This window comes from Podarcis tiliguerta (assembly GCF_965153285.1).
Source record: "Podarcis tiliguerta genome assembly, chromosome: 1".
NCBI lineage: Eukaryota > Metazoa > Chordata > Lepidosauria > Squamata > Lacertidae > Podarcis > Podarcis tiliguerta.
In genome coordinates, this window is record NC_139534.1 from 33,466,605 (window position 1) to 33,489,494 (window position 22,890).

The 22,890-nt window shown below is 41.6% G+C and overlaps 1 protein-coding gene across 2 annotated transcripts in view; it reads right to left on the reverse strand.

Moving 5' to 3' along the window:
* Positions 1-22,890, reverse strand: part of KCNJ3 (potassium inwardly rectifying channel subfamily J member 3) — a 106,914-nt gene that overhangs the window by 7,343 nt on the left and 76,681 nt on the right. The gene's annotated exons all lie outside the window — the stretch shown is intronic.

Here is a 22,890-nt window from a genome sequence, read left to right on the forward strand (position 1 = left end):
GATCTGCATTCAGCTAGAAATCTCATTACTAAAGGTTTGCTATAAAATGAATGAGTGGAAAATGAACACCACATCTTTAGATATTAGGTACGAGCTTGCAGTTTAGATGTAAGAAAACAGTGAGATAAAGCTGGAGTGGATGAAAAGTGAGAAGGCACTTTCATTGATGCTGTTCATAAAAGAAGGAAACCACATACTATCTGTCTCTAAGGAGTAACAAATAATTCCTAAGTCATTCAAGTAGTTAGTGATCCTATTTACGGTAATCGTTTTAGTAATGGATTTGTTTGTGGCAGGGTGTTAGGGCATGTGCAACCCCCTGCAATTGTCAAAATCCTGAGGCTCTGGCTGCATAATGATTTGGCACCTGCAGCCAAGGAACTAGCTAGTTCATTTCATGAGTACAGTGGTACCTCAGGTTAAGAACTTAATTTATTCTGGAGGTCCGTTCTTAACCTGAGGTACCACTTTAACTAATGGGGCCTCCTGCTGCTGCCGCCACGTGATTTCTGTTCTCAGCCTGAAGCAAAGTTCTTAACCCGTGGTACTATTTCTGGGCTAGCAGAGTCTGTAACCTGAAGCATCTGTAACCTGAAGCGTCTGTAACCCGAGGTACCACTGTATGTAAAAGTAGAACAGGTTGCTGTTGTCTCCCCTTCAGGTTATCCAGCCACAATGCTGCTGTGACTTTGGAAGCAACTACTGACAAAACCCTGTTCAGATGAGTAAAGCTAACAACCTGATGCTCCATGGCCCAGAGTCCCCAGCTTGACAATCCTCCCTTTTGCCTGTCCACTTCCTTCATGCCAACAGTGCACAGTCCTGCTTGTTCCTAGGCTCTGCTTTCAGCCCTCTTTGCCTCACTTTTTTTTTATATAGCTTGCCTGTCACTTCATCAGACACCTATTTCAGTCCCCTCATAGCACCAAGCTCTTTCTGATGTTAGGGCCAGGGGAACTTTTTTGGCCTGAGCATTATCTTAGTGCATCTGTAGTATTCCAGGGGGCACTAGGCAGTGGTGGGCAGGCCAGAGGCAAAAACTGGGTGGCAAAATGGTTGTGACTCTTACCTCTCTATATTTCCAGCCCTGCAAAAGTCAGAGGTGCATATGCATATACCTCTCTAATCCAGGAAACCAAGAGGCATTATCACAATTCATCTCACACCCAGGCCAGTCACAAGATTGCTTGCCCATACCTTAAGTGATTTCAGCTATGCTCAAAGCACCTACCTATCTCCTATTTCCATGTCTCCTCTGTGAAGTTTCTGATACGTTTGCTTCCTGGAAAGTTTAACACTGAATGCCTGGACTAAGTTGAACAGTTCAGCTCACAAACATTCCATGGGTTTCATCACCACAAGCAAAATACAAGCAGTTATTAGAAATAAAACCAACCAAGGCCACAATATTCATGTGAGGCCAAGTATAAATTCACCTTACTTCTGTTTTTTGGCTAATGCCAAACAAGGGTAGAACTGAGATGTCTCAGTGTTTAAGGTAAAGGTAAAGGCACCCCTGCCCGTACGGGCCAGACGTGTCCAACTCTTGCGTGCTCATCTCGCTCTAGAGGCCGTGAGCCGGCGCCGTCTGAAGACACTTCCGGGTCACGTGGCCAGCGTGACGAAGCTGCAGCTGTTGAGCCAGCACCAGCGCAGCACACGGAAACGCCGTTTACCTTCCCACTATAAAGCGGTCCCTATTTATCTACTTGCACTTAAGAGTGCTTTCGAACTGCTAGGTGGGCAGGAGCAGGGACTGAGCAACGGGAGCTCACCCCGTCACGGGGATTCGAACCGCCGACCTTCTGATCAGCAAGTCCTAGGCTCTGTGGTTTAACCCACAGCGCCACCTGCACCCCATGTCTCAGTGTTTAGTTTGCTGCTTATTCTATATGACTGTGGTCATCGATTGAGTAAAATCTGAGAAGAACTTGAACATAATTACCCTCCCTCCTTGAACAAAAAGAAAAAGAGAGAAAAGAGAATAGGGGAAAAACTGATTCCAGATTGTATCCCCAATTAGTAGATCATTTCCCTTTCTGTTGCATTACACTTTCCCCCCCAAATGCTTTAAGATGTACTACCATCAATGTGATTTTTTCACTTTAGTATGCCAAGAAGCAAAAGCAATTGACTGTGATTCAGTTTGCATGTAATGCTAAGCCAAACCATGGCTTAAATGAGTATGAGGCTACTCAACGCAGAAATTGTAGCCACTTAGCTCCTCCCTTGGTCCTGATATCCGGAGCGAAGCCATAGATTGGCTTAGCATTAGATTTGAAGCTGGGCTTGTGATTTATCTCGCTCCAAATAAACCACAACAAGACGAACCACAACTCCAGGTTTGGCTATAACACATTAGCCCCAGGGAGCACGAAAGCAGCAGGGCTGGGAAAGGATTGAAGCCGCTACAATTTCTGCTATGAGTAAATGCACAACCATTCACCTTTGTTACATGTGAGCTGTACCACCATGTACAGTGGTACCCTGGGTTAAGTACTTAATCTGTTCCGGAGGTCCGTTCTTAACCTGAAACTGTTCTTAACCTGAAGCACCACTTTAGCTAATGGGGCCTCCTGCTGCCGCCGGAGCACGATTTCTGTTCTCATCTTGAAGCAAAGTTCTTAACCCGAGGTAATATTTCTGGGTTAGCGGAGTCTGTAACCTGAAGCGTACGTAACCTGAAGCGTATGTAACCCAAGATACCACTGTATTGTGTCCCCATTGTTCCTGTGCTGCTCTTCATGCATGCATGCTGCAGATGGGCTAAAAGCAGCACAGAAGGAAAATGAGAAATAACGATCAGCAAGTAAAAATATATAGCTGCAAAAAAGGCATTTTAGTGCAAAAAACTAGGTACTGAATGATTCATGCTGATTCTACAGCATTCCCCCAAATAATCCTAAAGTAATTCCCAAATCTATGTAGAGCTACTTATTAAGGATGGATAACACCCTTAAAGGGACACAGGTGTCGTTGTGGTTGGCGATTCTAATCCCTGCAACAGGGTGAGCTCCTGTTGCTCGGTCCCAGCTCCTGCCAACCTAGCAGTTCGAAAGCACACCCAAAAGTGCAAGTAGTTTAATAAGTACCGCTCCGGCGCGAAGGTAAACGGTGTTTCAGTGCGCTGCTCTGGTGTCGCTGTTCTGTTGCACCAGAAGCGGCTTAGTCATGCTGGCCACATGACCCAGAAAAACTATCTGCGGAGCGGACAAACGCCGGCTCCCTTGTCCTGTAAAGCGAGATGAGCGCCGCAACCCGAGTTGTTCGCAGCTGGACTTAACTGTCAGGGTCCCTTTACCTTTACCTAACACCATTAAACAGGTTCCCAAACAAACTGTGAAAGAGAAAGTACATTTCAAGACTTCCAGAGAAGAGATTTAAGGAAAGTGAAGTTACAGGAAAGAAAGGAGGTCATATGTGTGTGTGTATATACACACCATTTCTTAGCAAACTTTGCTCAGATTTCCCTTAGAAATTAGTCATGACAAAATGCAAAACACTCTAAGAAGAAAGTAAGTAGTGAATATGAGAAAAACGAAATCAAATTTTGACACACAAAGGGGCTTATTCATTGCTAGTTCCTTCTATCTCAAGCAAAAAAAACAGTCTTCTAAAACACTGTAATTGTATGCATTTTTTTCACTTACAAAAAACCCCTTCAATTATTTAAATTAGGTGTGTATGATACACTTTTAGAGTAAACCTTGAAGGTGGAAATCTTTTTGCTTCAGAATATCACAGAGAAAAGAGCTATGTTAGAGCCTCAGAGAAAACAATTTTCAGGGAGAAGACTCAACCACAGCAGGCAGCTGGAAGTGGCATAAAGTATTAAATGATCTGCTCACCAGTAAAAGGGGCTGACTAGAGAAATGTGTTAAGGCTAGAATTAGAGCGCTATTTAAATCAACAACCTATTAAACTAATCATTCCAAGGCATTCTGATTCGTTACACCTTATTGGGAGGGTGGGGGAATGACATTTATGTCACACTGCTTTAGGCAACAATTAAGTGTTTGTCTTCAAACTTGAGTGTACTGTCATGACTAAGGGATGCACTGCTTTTTACGGTCTAAGCTTTCATTAATGCAATTTTGCATGATATCTGGAGCTTCAGTTATCTTAGAGAAGGTAGTATGAAAGAAGCATGCTGTTGCAATTGTATGCAGGCTATGTATAATTGCATTTCTTGGTGAAGCTTTCCCCTCCCACCACAAAAGAGTGTCCTTGGAGCAGTTTTTGTATTTTGCTGTGAAAGGGAAATGATGGCTCTTCACAAAGGCTTCTCCTACACTATCAAGTTGTTATTATATAACATGATTTTGTGACAAATGTGATGTGACAGCAGGGCTCAACTTGTTTGGGAAAGGGAATGGGCATTATTATTTTTATATGTGCATTAGGATTGTCTGATAATACTTTCCAATTTAAATGGTATCTGCAGCACGATACACAATTCTAGCACTGCATTCATAGAAAGGAGTTGCATAATTATCTCTGTGTTGCTGCTAATGCAGACAGCTTCCCTCACTGTTGCTGAGCTATATAGTTGCTGCAACCCTGCAAACTGAAGCAGGTCGCAAAATAAATCGACAGCTTCCTTGGCACACCGTGTTGCCTTTTAGGGGCAATTGGATTCGATTCCTGCTCCTGGGAAGGCTCAGTAAACATTTACACAAGTTTTGCTAGTGGTTTTCCTTTGACTAAACTTCAGTTCACAAGAGGTCCTAGCGAGAATTGGGTGTTGAGAGACACCATGCCCATTTATCATCCTTCTTCGTATCACAGAAGGGGAACCTGGGGTCTTCTATGCTTCGTGTTCAATAGACCATAATAAACGAAGGGTGAAAGAGATTCTACGAGTTGTATGCAGTTGTTAAGAAGACCTTCCCTGGAAAGACTGGCTTAACATTATGTGAACCTTAATATTAGTAGCTGGCTTTGCAAGAAAGTCATGTAATTAGAAGTGTTTTAGAAATGTACAAGTATATGGAAGCACAAGTTAGGGTAATTGAGTATATGAGGAGTACAAGGTCCAAACTCTAGCCCAGTGGTGGGGAACTGCTCCCCAGAGACCACACACCTCACAGCTATGTTCCACACTATCCATGAATGCCTGGTTGGAATGTGTCATTGAACTGTGGTAATGCTTCTCGCTTGCCTGGATGAAGTGATGAGCCAGTGTGGTGTAGTGGTTAAGAGCGGTGGACTTGTAATCTGGTGGACCATGCAGCTGCTGGGTGACCTTGGGCTAGTCATACTTCTCTGAAGTCTCTCAGCCCCACTCACCTCACAGAGTGTTTGTTGTGGGGGAGGAAGGGAAAGGAGAATGTTAGCCGCTTTGAGACTCCTGAAGGAGAGTGAAAGGCGGGATATCAAATCCAAACTCTTCTTCTTCTGATGTGAAAATGTGTAGAAGCCTCTGACCTTTGCATGGCTACTATACAAAGAGTCACATCCATTGATCTGTCCACTTTTGCCCCTCAGCAACATTGGTATGCGGCATTTGGAAGTTTTGTCACAAGGGAATGCAGCCCTCAGACTTAAAAGTTCCCCAGTGATGCTCTAGCTTCTCAACTTTTAGGAATGTTATACTTGGTCATCCTGGACCAAAGGAGTATGTTGGGGCTTATACAATTGAAGCACAGCCCCTTTGCCAGTGGAGCCCAGCATCTGAACACCACGAGCCCCAGCAGTGCAGATTGCTGTCTAAATAAATTATTTGAAAGCAATCCCACTTGTTTCCATGAACCTTTCTTTTGAGTAAGTTCTACGACAATAACAGAAAATGCTCTCCTTGGGATAACGGAGCTCTTAACAAATATATACAATTTCAGCAACAGTGTAAATTCTATGCAATGGGTCTATGCAGCAAAGAATGCCTGCTTGGTATGGATTTACATTTTTAGCTAGTCTCCCTGAAACATCTGCATACCTGTTACTGTGGAAAGCTATGGACAGTAATGCATAATTATTAGGATTAACATAAGATTGCCTATTAGTGGCAAAAAGGTGTATTTGTTGCAGTTGCTGCTGCTGCAAGGAGCGTACAAGATGCAATCCAAGTGTCTTAGAGACTACACTCTGGATTTGTGTAGGGTTGACTCCAAAGCCTTTCCTTCTCCCAGCAAGGCAGAGTATTCCTTCTCCCAGATGGGCTACCTTCCCAGGTTGACAAGCCCCATGTGTCCTCCACTTCCCTCTACAGCACAAGCAGAAACTGCCTTCTTGACTGTAAGACCCACTATTAGTCTTGTCCACTCAATCCACCAGAACCTGTAATCAACTTGTAACCAATTTAGCTATGTAGACTGCATCCACATTCTTCATACTTTAATTTCTGAAATTGCAGTGTTACCAAATAGCAAATAATATTTCACAAATACCTCCTTTAAAAAAATATGGGGGAAAACGCCTGTTTTATGGGGACCGGGTCTCGGATAGGTGAATCTAAGATATGGAAAACGTCCTTTTAAAACATTTTAGAAATTTTTCCTGTAGGCTTTTAAATATATTGCTGCCTTAAACTTTTCTCATACCCCTTCAGTGTTTTATTGCTTTTAATTATCCCTTTTTCTGTTTACTGTAATAAATATGTTTACTCTACTTTGGGCAACCAGCTAACGCTATTCATCTAACTTCAGCTTTATTGCTTTATAAGCTAGACAAATTTAGTTTTGCAAATACATTTTACAAAGCAAAGTGATAATAATAGCACATGCTATTCTCATAAAATTGTGATAAAAGGTATATAGGAACATCACTGTGTAAACAGCCTCATTTCAAAACATTTTCAGAGTTTGTCCTGAAGCCCTGCAATGCACACAGAGCTCCCGACATGGTCTTTTCACAATCTAGATATCAGAAAGAAGGTGCCCAAAATGGTATGGGATATTCATAACTATTTAAACCATTCAGGAAGTCATACATATTTAAATAATACAGGAAATTCTAGCATGATTCATGTCTCTGAAATGAAAAGGTGACACTATTCAATCAAGTTATTCTGGAATAGATATGTGTATGAAGGTCTCATGTGTATATGGTCTCAAGTAAACTGTTTTAAGACCTGCGCATTTGTTTGTGATTATTATTATTATTTTTAAGGTAAGCTACTATTCTGGCCCCAATGTTGGAGTGTTCAAAATGAAACGCTGAGCTAAAAGCAACAGTGAAATCAAGTCAGCTTTAAAGACTAGTGCACAATGAAGTAAGGCCTAATGAGCTCCATGTTGCTGACTTCTGAGTAACCATGGTTTCAATTTCACCACACAACCAGCAGATAGAACAAATATACTCCCCACCCCAGTATACCACAATACAACATAATATTCAAATGCTTTAAGTCACCAGTGGAAAAAGCAGGGAAAGGAGAATAGTCAGAGTTCATTTGGAGGAGAGCTTTGAGGCACAGCACCACAATGGACAACTGCTTAGACGTAAGATATTGCAAACTGAATTCTGTGAAAGTAATTCATGTATTATAACACTAAAACTTGTTAGTCGCTTTATCTTGCTCAAGGCAACCTAAAGTGACTTACAACCAAACCCGGATACATTAAAACCAAGGGAAGGAAACTATCCCAGTACATTAAAAACACCTGGCCCACTTCAAAAAGGCCATAAAGCCCAAGGCCTGGTTATAGAGGAAAGTTTTTGCCTGGCACCTAAAGGTGAGACTCTATGGTGAGAACATTCCACAAATGGGGAACCACAACAGAAAGGTCTGTTCTTGTGGGTGTATTTAGTGAGTGGTTGTCATGTCCAACTCACATCTCGATTGTGTTACTGCAATGCACTCTGTGTGGGGCTGCCTTTGAGAAGTGCTTAGAAACTTCAGATAGTGGAGAATACTGTGGCAAGATGGGAGGTGGTTATCAGGAGGAGCTGCAGGGCTATCGTTTTTGGTAGTAATCACACATGACCTTTAGCATCTAGCATCAATCCAATTTTGCCTTAACTGCTGGTCACTTGCACCTCTGCTACCTCGCACTGTCTGAATGTTTTCTGTTCATACAAGTGATGTCATTCTCTGTCAGCTTGATTTGGGCTACACAGATACACTTCTCAAAGCCAAAACGATTTCACTAGTGTGCCAGATGTCACCTTTTCTCATTTGGAATTATACTTTTTATTGGACTTTTTCTTTGACAAAATGTTCAGTTTAAAAGCTAATAATAACTTTTATGGTGATTATAATGACATAATGCTACTCAGCATTTGTAAGGGCCTGTTGTACAGAATAACAATATATTCTCTCTAATTTACCATGCCATTGTCTTAAGTACTGGCTTTCTTTACTGTATTAGGGAACTAAACCAGATGATTAATGTTCATCTCCTTTTTGTATGTTCTTTTATTTTCTGTAGATTCTTTTTAACAAGGAAGAAAAGAATTGGTTCATTACGAAGTTATGGTGACAGACACTTTTTCTTGCTTTCATTAAGTTAATGGCCCTATTAAGATTTAACAGAGTCTATATACTAATAATGTCTATCCCCGAACACATTCTAATTGCACTTAGGAAGACAAGTTTTGTTGCAAGCTATATGTTTGCATTAACAATCATCCGATGCACCGCTTTATGAAAGTTATCTTAATTTTATGTGCTACTTCCCATGTTGACATATGCGCTAGCAATTCAGACTGAGTTTTAATAGCATATGAGAAGACAACTGCACAAACCATTTTCTGTATAGTGATATCTATGTTTAAATAGGTGTTAGGTTGTTGGTCGAGGAAAAACAAAAAAGAGGCAGGGAGAGAAATGGAATTGGCTTACAGTAAATATTCTTAAAAGGAGATTAGGGTTGGAGGGATGCACACTATAAGGTTAAAAAAAACCCCACCTCTCTCTTTTCCCTGCAATATATAGGGATGTTTCCGATTGACAAGCCAAAGAGCAGGGGTCCTTAATAGGGATGTTTCAGAAGAAGAAAAAGGGAAAGCAACAGCTATTCCTTTTCCTATTTTCCATACTTCTTCTACTCTTTATATCAGAGATAACCAACATGGGGGCCTTCTGATGTGGATGGGAACTATAACTGAAGAGCAGCTGGAGAGCACCATGTTGGCTACCCCTGCTGCCTTTTTCAGACTTGCTGGAGGCATGAACAGGAACATGCCTGTTAAGAGTCTGGAGAAACACAGTAAAATTTTATTTTAGTTTTTTAAAAAATGTATTTATATCTATGTCCCTCTTCCATATGAAACCAAAGTTGGAATATTTTGTTAAGGATCCTCTTTGCAGCCTGTGAGCTTCATGGCTCAGCCAGGGTTTGAACAGGAGTCTCCCAGATCATAGTCCAACACTCTAACCGCTACACCACACTGATCACAACTGAAACGAAAATATGACCTAGAATACTGACAAATTCTTTGTTACATTCATAAATAGTAGTAATGGCATTTTAGCTTTCACTTTTTGTTTCTAGATTACCATTTTTTACATGAGGACCCTAGAAGTTATTCTTTTTCTGTCTTTTGTTTTATTGTTGACAAGCATTTTTTCCTACTGAAAAGGCATAGCTGTCAACATTTCCCCCTTTTTAAGGGAAATTCCCTTATTCCGAATAGGATTCCTTGCAAGAAAACGGAAAAGTTGACTGCTATGAAAAGGGCATCCAAATTGCCAACATATAAATGATTAAATACAAATTATTGCATGCAATGAGGTAGAACTTTTGGCTTCAGAACAGAAGATCTATGACTATGCACAAGGCTAAAACACAAATGTAATTGCTTTAGCCTCAGCTAAGATAGGAGACTATTTAAGCTTTCATCTTAGCTAATGAAGAAGTGCAGCATTTTAATCCCAGGAGCACGAGAATGCCTCAGAAAGGCTGAGTTGCACAACTATTTCAAGCCAGCTTTTATGTCACATTACCTAATTAGTGTATGCTGGTTTGCTACCCCAAGTACTCCCCACATTACAAATGCCTACACTTTTTGAACATGCTGGGTTTCTCCGAGTCTGCAGGAACAGTTTAGATTCTGCCATTCTGCTTTTGACTAACACTGAATGGACTAGAATGAAATTCATAATGTTTATTGTCCACAGGCTTATTTCTCAATTCTAGTAAAACAAAGCATGAATATGATTCCTTTTCACATGGAAACACATGACATGATCCCTGTGCATTGTCAGAAATGAGCTGCCATTTGGTGTTACGTTACGCTTCCATGGCAGCCATTCTGTGAAATGCCATCTCCCACAGCAACATTTTGTGACGTGACTATGGCAGCCATTTTGAGAGTGGCACTTGCAGCACTTTCGCAAAAATTCCAAATGTGCCCAGCGACAGTAAAATGCTGGTGACCGCAGTATCAGATCGTTGTTGCTGTTGTGTTATTACTTTAAGCTAAAGAAATCGATGCTTTCCCATTCATACCAACCCCTGAATAGGAAGAGAAATGAGTCCCATCTTTGCAGCATACACTGGTGGTTTGAACTACTAAGGTCAGCAGTACATAATTAGGGCAGTTTGAAATTGTGGTGTTTGGCTCTGACTCATACTGGGTTCATTCAGCCAACCCGTTGTCTCCTGCTCCCAACCAAGTTTACTCTTGGCGGTGATGGGGAAATGGCAGTGGAGATGGCTGGGCAGTCCTTACAGACTGCTTCCTGAATGCATGCTTCAAGTGTCCTTCGCTGCTACAAAAGAAGGGAGTTTCAGTTTTCAATGCCCCCCTGCTTCAATTTATTGAACTGTAAAAAAGAGCAAATTTCAAGGAGAACTGAGCAGTTTACCCATGACTAGCTGGGGCCAACTTTCAAATTCCAGGCAGTATTGTTTGAAAATCATGAAAAACCCTTTCAGAAAATGTTATTTTAAGGAATGCTTACAGAGCACACATGCAACAACTTCCCTTTCTACTTGTAGTAAAACTGGTGCATAGCCCAAAAGGACAGGCAGATGCCACAGTTGCCTTATACCACATGCTGTTTCTGTTATGTCAGCACTTGTCATCCTGTGCAAAATGACAGTTATATATAACTTTGTACATTGGGATGCCAAAGTATATTACGTTCTGTTTCCAGTTATGTCTGAGCATGTTCAATATGACCACTGAATGTTGGCTGACTGGTAGAAGGCTGGATTGGAAAGCAAGGGAGAATGTGCTTTTTATTCATCTTGCTTTTTATAGCCTTGTTTTTAACATAGAATTATTATTATTATTTACTGACAATCTTAATGTACGGTATATTTTATACTCTGTTTCAAAATGTTATACACAGTTAAATGGTTTAAAAATTTTGTTAAATAAAATAAAATCGTAGGAAGAGTCTGTGGCTGACAGGCTGGAATCTTGAACTGAAACATTCCACTTTGTCATGCTTTTCTGTAGAACCCACTTGTAAACCATTATAAGGAAATAAAATCTTGAGGTACCAATATGACACTGGAGGGAAATTCCTGGCACTGGGTTTACAATATTTTCTGACTGATGTTATATTTAGAAGCAAAGATTGCAGTCATTGTTGGATACTGACTTTTATGCTACAGCTCTAAAATGTATTTCAGTTGCTCCCATAAGTAAAAGTGTCTCGAGTATTTTGAACATATATAATTGACATAGTATGTCAAACACGGAATCCATTTACACAGTTCTATGAGAAAACAGCAGTGTATGTATGTATGTATGTTGTTATAAACAAATAAATATAATAATTTTATTATTTATACCCCACCCATCTGGCCGGGTTTTCCAAGCCACTCTAAGAGGCTACCAACAGAGGACTAAAAACAGAATTAAAACTTCAAGCATTAAAAACATCCCTAAACAGTTAAGAGATGCAATGGAAATGTATTTTCTTACTAATAAGAAGTGGGAGAAATATATTTGAATACAGTGGTACCTCGAGTTAGGAACTTAATTTGTTCTGGAGGTCCGTTCTTAACCTGAAACTGTTCTTAACCTGAAGCACCACTCTAGCTAATGGGGCCTCCCGCTGCCGCCACACTGCCAGAGCACAATTTCTGTTCTGATCCTGAAGCAAAGTACAGGTACCACTGTATTTCTTTTTCATAACTGAATACTGAAATGCACACAGGGTGTTATCCAAACTATGTCAGACTCAGTTTGAACTCAATTGAGCAAGGTTCTATAAGTTCATTATTTCAATGGGTGTGTTCTGAGTATCTAACACTGGATATCACCCATGGTTAAACCAGAATTCTCAGTTTGTGAAGGCTTATGCAAAACTTTAAAAAAAATTCAATCTTATTATTTTCAAGGCTCCAGTGTATCCTTTCGGGATTAAAAACAAAAACATGAATGTTGGCATGGTGGTGGTTGCTAATATAAAGTAGATAAGTAATAAGATGAACTCCTGTTGGAATTTACAAACCCTTTCTGCGATACGATAATGAAAAGTCGACAAAGAGAGAGAATGCTTAATAATCAGGAATTAGGCTTGCACTGCTGCTGCACTTTCGAGAATGATTTAGTATTTGCTATCAGGCAAATGCCTTTGCTTTTTAACTCAAAAGAAACAGGAGCACAAAAGCAGGAGAAAATCTTTCCGTTTCTCAACTTATTACACATCCTGTAGACAAATGGACAGTGACAATATCTTGGGTTTTTCATTGGGCAAAAGCACTGGGTTGGGTGCCCTAGGAGAGATATAACTGTAATGAATATGTGCTTCATTTATTGTGGTATTAATTCTTTATTCCTGTTAGATATAGTAAAAAGCATCTTGGCTCCATTCTGGACAGCTAATCCTCCTGTTGGCTTTACTTATCTGTCTGTAACCAGTGTTGCAAGAGCTGTGAAAATGCAGATTTCCACAGGCTGTCTAACCTAGCTATGGCTTCTTACAGAGAAGTCTCTTTTCACCTTTAAGTACCCTGTAGTACTGAGCCATTGCACCACTAGCTGATAAGCACTTCCTTTTGAGGGTGTTAATCGTTTTTATTTTCATAGCCAAATGTACCAAAAGCATCCAGAAGCTCAGGGTAGTGTGGATAACAATATGACTTCCTTCACATTATCACATGAGGGTAGCCATTTCCCCCCTCGTGCTATCTCTGGAACTAATGTTACATTATTTCGGTCCCCAGTATATAAATAAATATCTAAAATGATTAAATTACTTGTTCAGGCCACCCCCCACAGCTATCATTATTGAGTATGTGGATTGACAACAACAAAGCTTATTGCCATGGAAACTTTTAGACACAGATGCTGGTTGCAAATACGATTCCAATAGTCCACCAACGGAAAACCTTGAAAAAAACTACATTTTTATAGTATAAGAACTTGTGGACTTTGGTGGTTGTGGGGAAAAAAATCACATATAAACTGTGTGTTTTCAGGGGTGGGGGTGGGGTGAAGGATCCAGAATGCTTTTATGTAACCTGGTGGGATTTTATTTCCTATGCTTCATAACTGGATGCCCGACATTCACCACCCATGCCAGCTCAGGAAATATGGATGTCTTTGTTTACATTTGTGTGCCACCATTTCCTTTCCTTATTATTTATTTGCTTTGTTATGCTACTGTACCTTTTGGTTTGTTAGTAATGATCACTATGTTACAAAGCCAAAAATATACATAAATAATTACAAAAAGAGGGGTGATTACATAATGCCATTTTACAGAGACACTTTCAGCACCGTTTTTAAAGTATGTAGCAGGAGTGGTGCTTCCTAGCCTGTCAGAGAGGCTTTTGCCTTTAAAGAAGTTAAATGAAACAAAGAAACAAATACTGAGTTCAAATCTCGGGAACCATGGCCCAATAACATAAATAATCAACACTAATGGACGAGATGGTTAGACAATGTTCTCGAAGCTACAAACATGAATCTGACCAAACTGCGGGTAGCAGTGGAAGACAGGAGTGCCTGGCGTGCTCTGGTCCATGGGGTCACGAAGAGTCGGACACGACTGAACGACTAAACAACAACAACAACAAATGGTCTGGTTGCACAACATGGCAAGTCAAACTATGGTTTATCAGGACCATGCAAATATGTGGGCTCCTCTTGCTCCACTCCAATACTTTTTACTTCTGTGTTCACCTGTGCTAAGCCAAGGTTTGGTTATAGCAGGGGTCTGCAACCTGCGGCTCCGGAGCCACATACGGCTCTTTTACACCTTTGCCGCGGCTCCGGGGCGGATACTAGCAAGGGGAGGAGGTGAATTGTGCGCCCCAACACTCCCCACTGTGGTGGGCACTGTACTGGCTGTGACGTCGCATGGGGGCGGTGCGTGCGTTAGTCACGCACCGTCCCGACGTCACCTTCCCACCCGCTGTCAGATCGGAGGGCAGCGGCGCGCATGCTTTAAATGTCGCAATGGTTTTGCGGCTCCCAGGTTTTTTTTCCTTCGGAAACGGGTCCAAGTGGCTCTTTTTGTCTTAAAGGTTGCAGACCCCTGGGTTATAGTGTAATATCCGAGCATGGGCCCATGGTAGCTAAGAATAAACCTTGGCTACAACCCATGGTGCATAACCACGAGTCTGGGTTCAAATGACATGTTAAGTCAAACCTTGGTTTAGCTCAGTGGAGTGCTGGAGTAAAAAAATACTGGGGAAGAGCAAAGTGGCTGTAAGCTCCTCATTTGCAACTATTTATGAATACGTCCTGGTACGCCATAGTTTGGTGAATGTGCTCTGCATACCAGGCAAAAGGAAAAAGCAAAGCCTTCTGGCGGTTCCCTCACTGCGAGAAGTGAGGTTGCAGGGAACCAGGCAGAGGGCCTTCTCGGTGGTGGCACCCGCCCTGTGGAATGCCCTCCCATCAGATGTCAAGGAAATAAACAAGTATCTGACTTTTAGAAGACATCTGAAGGGAGCCTTGTTTAGGGAAGTTTTTCATGTTTGATGTTTTATCGTGTTTTTAAAATTCTGTTGGAAGCTGCCCAGAGTGGCTGTGGAGAGCCAGCCAGATGGGCAGGGTATAAATAAATTATTATTATTATTATTATTATTATTATTATTATTATTATTATTATTATTATGTGATTTTGCTCTGCTCAAGCTTATCACTGTTTTCAAAGTTAGCTCCAAATCACCAAAAGGAACTTTGTGAAAACTTAAAAGGCCAAAGCAAGATATTAGTGTTAGATAAACCTATTACCAATATATCTTTACGGATTGAAAAAGTTCAGTTAAAGCTTCTCTTAGGTAATAAATTCAAACAGTGACTTACTACAGCGTTTTTTATATGCTAAATAGTATAATCTGTAATGCAATGTTCAAACTAGGGCTTTGCTGAAGGTTTGCCAGGTTTTTTAACCACTTATTTGCTGGTATCCACAGTCATTGTCTCCCCTCTCTGCAGTTCCAAAGGCAAAATTTCCCCCTTCAAATGACTTCATCTTCTCCCCCCCCCCCCCACTGTCATCCCAGCCAAATGAATGAATGGGATGATGTCATGGTGCTATTTCACTGTGGACAAGTGGAGTGAATTAAGAGTGAGGGCAGTTCTTCCTACATCGATTACATGGATGAGCTCAGCCAATCCAATTGCTCTCATTATGCACGGGTGAACGCTTTTGCTCACTTTCCAATGCAATTCCTGAAAAGCTGCCCGAGGGAGGGTGCTGTTTTTTGATGCTGCTGAATATGTTTTGTAAAAAATGGCCCCTTTGAGCTCAGCCCTACTTCTAACTGCCTTGTAATATATATTTTTTGTACACCGAGATTGGAAAAATAACAGCTCTTGAGTTGCGACAACAGTGTTATGCTACGCTAGTGCTCAGCAAAATATTACTTCAGCGAGTTGTAGTTGAGACCTCTCACAAGATAGGAGATGAAAATGTCTCCTGTCATGATCTCATACTTAGGATGCTCACCGAATTGTATTAACACTGAATGCAATTCAAATATTAAATTAACTGCTGCCTTTAGGGAACAACTGCTTGCCATTTTCAGACAGTAATGCTATCTTCACTTGGAAGACAGGTGCTTTCAGCACTCTGCCATTATCTGTGCATCTATAGTTTATTACACAACCGCAGATGGAAGTTAAATGTTAAAAAACCGTTTCTCAGTAACTTGATGCATTTCTTCATTCCTATAAACAAATCATTTTGCTCCAGTTTTGGTTTGCTCTATAAGACGCAGAAAATATAGAGGAGCCTACAGGACCAGCTTCCGTTTGGAGGAAAGAACACTTGAAGACTTGCAAAGTCTTTGTAATGATCAGAGCCACAGCAATCATAAGGACACACAAAGGTACCGTAATAAGCCTGGGAGGCCAACTCCAGAACAGCCTCTCTCACGGAGAAAGTGAGAAGGCAGGAAGAGGTGGGAGGGGGTCGCACTCAGAACACTGATTGCTTTCAGTACATTCTGCATCCAACAAGCAAACCCCCTTCTTTTGCTTGCACCCCTCTGCTGCTCTCCTTGCCACTTGTCTATCACTCCCCCTTGCTGCAAAACCTTGCTGCAAGAGTAAGGTAAGGTAAAGGTAAAGGGACCCCTGACCATTAGGTCCAGTCATGACCGACTCTGGGCTTGTGGCGCTCATCTCGCTTTACTGTCCAAGGGAGCCGGCGTACAGCTTCCAGGTCATGTGGCCAGCATGACTAAGCCGCTTCTGGCGAACCAAAGCAGCGCATGGAAAAGCCGTTTACTTTCCCGCCGGAGCGATACCTATTTATCTACTTGCACTTTGAGGTACTTTCAAACTGCTAGGTTGGCAGGAGCAGGGACCGAGCAACGGGAGCTCACCCCATCGTGAGGATTCGAACCGCCGACCTTCTGATCAGCAAGTCCTAGGCTCTGTGGTTTAACCCACAGCGCCACCTGCATCCCTGCTGCAAGAGTACTGCTTGCTAAAAAGAGCTTTTTTGTCCACTGCACCATTGCGTGTGTGTCTCACCCTCTCTCTTTTCCCCATTAGCTGGCATGGTGGGATTATAATTCATACATTTGGCGCAGAGCATCCTGCATAATCCTATATGCGTTTACTCAGGAGTAAAACCCCACAAAGCTAAAAGGGGCTTACTGCTTCCATGTATGTAAGTTTTATGATTGCAGTGCCCTGTACTCGTATGTATGCATTATTATTATTATTATTATTATTATTATTATTATTATTATTTGGGGAGGGCAAAACTTTTTTGCCCTGGGGTGGCAGATGCTATAAATATACCACTGGGCCTTTGGTTGACAAAGTTCCCACACCTGATCGAATCACTAATATACCAACAAAACTGGAGAGAAAGTGTTGTTATCTGGAAGCAAGCTCAGATGAGCCAACTGCTGTGTCTCACCCAGCAGGCTTTCCCAGGATCATTCTTGCTTGCCTCTTGGCTGTCTCTAAGCCTGCCCTAGATTAGTAAACCACCCCAGGTCCAGGCTTCAGATCCTTCACATTGCTGACATGGAGCCTTCCAAAGTTCCTCTTCAGCCAACCTACACTCCTCCACTCTCGGTGAAACAATGCAATGAGCACAAGTAACTTAATCAAGATTGGTGTATTTGTGTTCCACTCCCAACATTCTATGTGCTCCGAGACCACCATGACACAAAGCCCAGCAGGGCAACCTCTGGTTTGCAGAGCTATAAATATATATATATATGGGGGAAGCAGTCCAACTCAGAGCATGACACTTTTAAGCTCATGGTTGCTGAGAGTTAAGCAAACGATTCCAGCATTACAGAGAGTTGGACTAGATGATCCTTATGATCCCTTCCAACTCTACAATTCTATGATTCTATTAGAAGTGTGCTCAGTGCCCACAAGATGCTGGCTGTTGAATGAAAAAAAAAAGGGGTACCTGAAAACTTGATAGAAGTGGGAATGGAATAGAGTGGCTGGAAAAGAGGGATGGAAGAAGAGACACATATGAAAAGTCTGGAGAGAACCATATATGATTATTTCCATGGGCTATTTCTTGGTTCATATTTACAAGCTATTTCCCCAGTGACAGGAATTAGAGCTGCCTATAGAAATCAACAGAGAAATCCCAAGATTTGAAGGGAGTTGAAACTGGGCACTAGTGTGTCCATTCAACTCCTAACCCCCACAAAAACCTTCCCCAGAACAGCCCAATAAGGAATGGGCATCCTCAGGGGGCATGGAATGTGGTCTGACTAGTCAGCCAAAAAAAAGAAAGGAAGGCCAGGCAGGGGGTTTGCCTACATGTGCAGTCTGTAGGCCACCTGTACACAGGCTATGTATATAGACTACTTCAAAAGATCTGGGTGGGAAACTAAATTATTCAAAGACATATGCACACTTCTGAAATCTGCCATGTCTTTTGGAGCGACATCTTCTGCGAGTTGTCTACACCACCTTGTCTGCACTGTGTCAGAGATAGTGTAACAGTTCCTACTGCTTCCCATGACATCAGAGTGATGAGCAAAGGGAGAATGCATGGCCTTAATGGATTAGAACCAATATAATTTTCGCATAGGTTGAGTGAAAATCACCCATTCCACATGCATCTTTTCTGGGTACAGTGGATGACTGACTGTGGAATATAGATAAATGGGTTTATTCTGTTTAGATGCAGCTGCGAACCTTGTATGAATTTCATAAGGCAAGAGACAGAAGAGTTCTTATTGCTTCTGTAAGAGTATCCTGAAAATGTGAAAATGCATCAGAGGGTCTTCTAATGGCTTTGAGAAATATGGAGAAAGGAAAGGGGCTATGAAGGGTGATTTGCACTTGTCACTTCATAACTTGGAGGCGTGGAACGGCTATAGCATAAATCATTATGAAACAAATCACTATGGATCATTGCTTCTTATCACCTGAAGCCAAGGCACCAGAATTGGAGCAAAGAGAGGAGGTAATAAGGGACAGAGATCCCTGATGACCCCAGAATGTGATGATTTAGCTGCCTGAATGTGTGAACTTTCCCTAAATATTATGGCAACAAGCACAGAAAATGTCAGGCATATTTTGCTTCCTTCCTTTCTTTACGGAAATAGTGCATCACACTGAGAGGAAACACAAAAGGCTTTGTTCTATTATTTTTATATTTAAATGTTTAGGGCATGGCAGCACACATCGTTGTTGTTATGTGGCAAAGTGTGGGGTGCATGCTAAAAAAAAAAAGAATGTTCTTCTGTTTCCTTGGCTCTTTGCAGTACAAACACATGAAAGCATCTGAATTTTATTATTTATTTATTTTATAGATTTATATGCCACCCGTTGCACACCACATGGTGGTTTACAACAAAAGCAAGATAGAAACAAGATATAAATACACAAAGCAATGGATCAGAACAACTCATAAGTAGCAATTTATAGCAACAGCGGCTAAATCAATTTCTCTATTCAAGTCTCTCCTGCTCCCAACAGGTATATCTTAAACAGCCATTCAAAACTATGAAAAGATGGGGCCAAATGCACCTCAGTAGGGGAGGAGTTCTGTATGCAAGGAGCCACCAAAAGAAGTCCCTTCCCTGGGCCCCCACACCACATACTTCATTCTGAGTAGGAGCCAACAAGAATTTAGCAAATGGCTTAAGATGGCCGAGGTGAGCTTTTAAAAAGTTTGAATGGAAGTGAGAGGGATGGAGTGTACCAGATGAGATCTCCCTCAACAGTGCCCCAGGTTTTGGGTTGTTTCCTTTGTCACACAGAACTCAATGGAAGACACTGAAAATCAAGCTACTATGTCCTATAAAAAAAGGTAAAGGACCCCTGGACGGTTAGGTCCAGACAAAGGTGGTTATGGGGTGCAGCGCTCATCTCGCTTTCAGGTCGAGGGAGCCAGTGTTTGTCCACGGACAGCTTTCCGGGTCGTGACCAGCATGACTAAACTGCTTCTGGCACAAGGGAACACCGTGACAGAAAACAGAGCTCACGGAAATGCGGTTTACCTTCTCACCGAAGTGGTACCTATTTATCTATTTACACTAGTGTGCTTTCGAACGGCTAGGTTGGCAGGAGCCAGGACAAAGAAATGGGAGCTCACCCAGTCACACGGATTACCTCCCCCTGTTCATGTGACTGTTGCCATTTTGGCTACATAAGTGACAAGACTTAAAAAGCTGAATTTGAACATTCTTTCTTCCAAGAAGCTCATCCTATATCCCCCCTCCAGTTTATCTGCCCAACAAACCTAAAGACTAAAACTGAAAGATAGTGACTGGACCCAGATCACCTGAATGAGTTTCATTGTTGGGTAGGGATTTGAACCTGGGCTGCCACTGTTCTAGTCTGACATGCACGCTACAAAACCACACAGGTAGCTGAGCTGAAGCTCTCTGAATTGCAAACTGGCTTGCAAAAGCTGCTTGCAAAAATATGGTCTCTATTTCTGTTCAGTCCAGTCCTAATTTGAATTCCTACAGAGGAGCCTATTTAGCAGTATCTCCAACCTTACTGGAATATATACTAATAATAAACAAATGTAACAAATTGAATATATCCTCAACACAAAAACAGACAAGAGATCGGGATTCCTTTGCTTTCCTTAAATATATCTAGATGCCAAAAAAATGCATGCATCCACAATAACCACATTTAAAATCTAACCATGCAGAGTTCTCATTCTTTACTTGGCTGTTTTTGAATGCTGCAGAGAAAACTGGAGCTTTTGTTTTGTTCCTCAGTTTAGATGCTTTGTTTCTGCACCATTACTATAAATACTTTTACTGCGCATTTAGATTGTCTTGTTCTTCCTGGAACAATTTCATTTTGTGAAAATATAGTCCCTCCTTTTTTTGGGGGGGGGGTGTGTATTTTCTTCAGTCATTAACTTTGACTCATTATCCTAATCTGGGATACTATACCTGTAGTTAGTAAGACTTAATATTATTATTGTATGCAGCAATGCCAAAATGGAGATCTGTGAAATGTCACCTAAATGGTAATCAGGATCTTTACATTTATGCTCACTCAACAAGGGGGGGGGGGAATATATGAAATGAATTACAATTGTTTGGTGTTTTGTATTTTGGAAATATCTGCTTTTAAATGAATGAATGAGGTCAGTGGGGACAAAGCAGAGATCCCAAGCAATGCAGAGCCATACTGGTGGTTTACTGGGAAGAAACTTCAATAACGGTCCATCATTATCCCTCTATCTATGCCAGCAATGCCTACAAGGGTAGTCTGTTTCTAGCCCTGAAGGCACAGTATTAAAATACAGTATGTATTCTGAACACCAAAAGTGGAAATTATTATATATGCTGTGGTATGACAATGATGGGACGCAGCTGGCACTATGGTCTAAACCACAGAGCCTAGGGCTTGCTGATCAGAAGGTCGGTGGTTCGAATCCCCACGACGGAGTGAGCTCCCGTTGCTCGGTCCCTGTTCCTGCCAACCTAGCAGTTCGAAAGCACGTCAAAGTGCAAGTAGATAAATAGGTACCGCTCCGGCGGGAAAGTAAACGGTGTTTCCGTGCACTGCTTTGGTTCGCCAGAAGTGGCTTAGTCATGCTGGCCACATGACCTGTACGCCGGCTCCCTCAGCCAGTAAAGGGAGATGAGCACCGCAACCCTAGAGTCATCTGCGACTGGACCTAACAGTCAGGGGTCCCTTTACCCCTTATGACAATGATATTTGCCTTGTTCATATATGTGAATGTGCATAATAAAGGCTATTTTTACTGAAACAAAGCATACAGCACCATACTAGTGATATAAGCAGATACAGGATATTGCTCTAGTGCTGCCGTAGATGCACAGACTGAAGTCATGATCCCCATAATGTTGGGTATGTACCGCGTGGCAGCAGAATGCCAAGTAATGATGTGAACAGGAATAATAATAATATTATAATAATTTATTATTTATACCCTGCCCATCTGGCTGAGTTTCCCCAGCCACTCTGGGCGGCTCCCAATCAAGTGTTAAAAACAATACAGCATTAAATATTAAAAATTTCCCTAAACAGGGCTGCCTTCAGATGTCTTTTAAAGATAGGATAGCTACTTATTTCCTTCACATCTGAAGGGAGGGTGTTCCACAGAGCGGGTGCCACTACCGAGAAGGCCCTCTGTCTGGTTCCCTGTAACCTCACTTCTTGCAATGAGGGAACCGCTAGAAGGCCCTTGGCTCTGGATCTCAGTATCTGGGCTACACGGTGGGGGTGGAGACACTCCTTCAGGTCTGAAGAATGGCTGGAGAAAGGGCTTGACTCCCACAGGAAGCTCATATTGACAGTGTCTGTGGACAACTGTTTGTCCAGCTAATTCAATTTTGTCAATGCTGACTGAGAATCCTAGATTACGATAATGGGTTAAAGTTAATGACTAAAGAAAAAGTACACCAAAAAAAGAGGAGAGGCTATAATGAATTTGATCAATATATAGGCTGCCACCACTGTATTTTCACAAAATGAAATGGTTCCAGAGAACAGAATCTGTCAGCCACCATTGTGCCATGCTATCCAACAGCACAGGTCAATATGCTTTATATATCACATCCAGATTTGCCAAATAAATTATTCTGACTCTTCTAAGAAGCTGCCTTGTGAGTATATTGAGTATGAGATTTGACCAGAGAAGTAAGGAAGAGCTGCTCATATATTCACTGTAGCTACTTCCTTCCAAGCAGCACCAATAGATATATCACTGCAGTGTAAGGATGCACTTTCAAGCACATTTCCCTATAAAATATATTTGAAATCAGTTGGCGTTGCTTTCATGTACTTGTACTCAGCTTTGAAACTGAAGTTATTTAGAATTTATAATAAGAAGGGCTGGAGTTAATGTCAAAACAAAATCCATCACGTTTACAAATTTGCAGAGTAAAAACCTGAATTGCAACTAGAGCCAGGAACTTGTATTTGAAGCTGACTGATGTGGCTGTCAATTTTTATTATTGGCATTGTTTGCGCTTGTGTGTCAATATAGGTAAGTGTGGAGAATGCTAAGAATAGCACAGAACACGCGCAGGCTCATGAACTGTATAAAATAAGCCACGGTATAAACATGATGAAATGAATTTAGTTTTTTCATCAGAATGA